This window comes from Sinocyclocheilus grahami, unplaced genomic scaffold (genome assembly GCF_001515645.1).
Source record: "Sinocyclocheilus grahami isolate Dianchi unplaced genomic scaffold, SAMN03320097.WGS_v1.1 scaffold5982.1, whole genome shotgun sequence".
In the NCBI taxonomy this organism is placed as follows: Eukaryota; Metazoa; Chordata; class Actinopteri; order Cypriniformes; family Cyprinidae; genus Sinocyclocheilus; species Sinocyclocheilus grahami.
Genome location: NW_015510529.1, coordinates 8,964 through 9,601, shown reverse-complemented (window position 1 = coordinate 9,601; position 638 = coordinate 8,964).

Genomic DNA, 638 nt, shown 5'->3' with positions numbered 1-638 from the left:
CAGTAACTTTTGTCTGCTGGAAAAACAAAACATTTAGTTTCAACGTCCTTGTTTTGTAGCTGCGGGGCGTTGAGGACGTGTGAAATTCTAGTCTCTATCTGCAGTGTTGTCCATTGGACAGGACGAGTTTGCATTTGTCTCTTTCTCTCCAAATCCTGGATTGACGCATGCCATCTTAATCTCTTTACAGAGAAGCAATCATGACCAGGAGGCAACAGCGAGAAAGAGAGACGTAATGTGCATGAGTTTCTCTCCCATAGGTCTCATAGTGTGTTTTGTTTCAGTACAGAATGGGCCGGATCTGTACCTTTTCTATACATTGCCTTAACTGGCACAATGTTTGGTTGATATAAAAATACAGGTTGGTGTTGGTGCTATGCAGTGTATTTTTATGGGGAAACACTAAAATCATCTCTAAAAACTGATCAATGTTATAAACACTCCTTATCATTTAACCATAGTAGCCACATAGTTAATCTGGCAGAGCATTTATTGTATTCTGATATAAAGTGGAGATGTGCCACTTCTACATAGTATTACAGAATTATAAAACTGATATAAAATTGTTCAGTGTACTATATTGCATGTTTATCTATCTGCTTCAAGATGATAGCCTTACTTACAAATTACAAGCATAA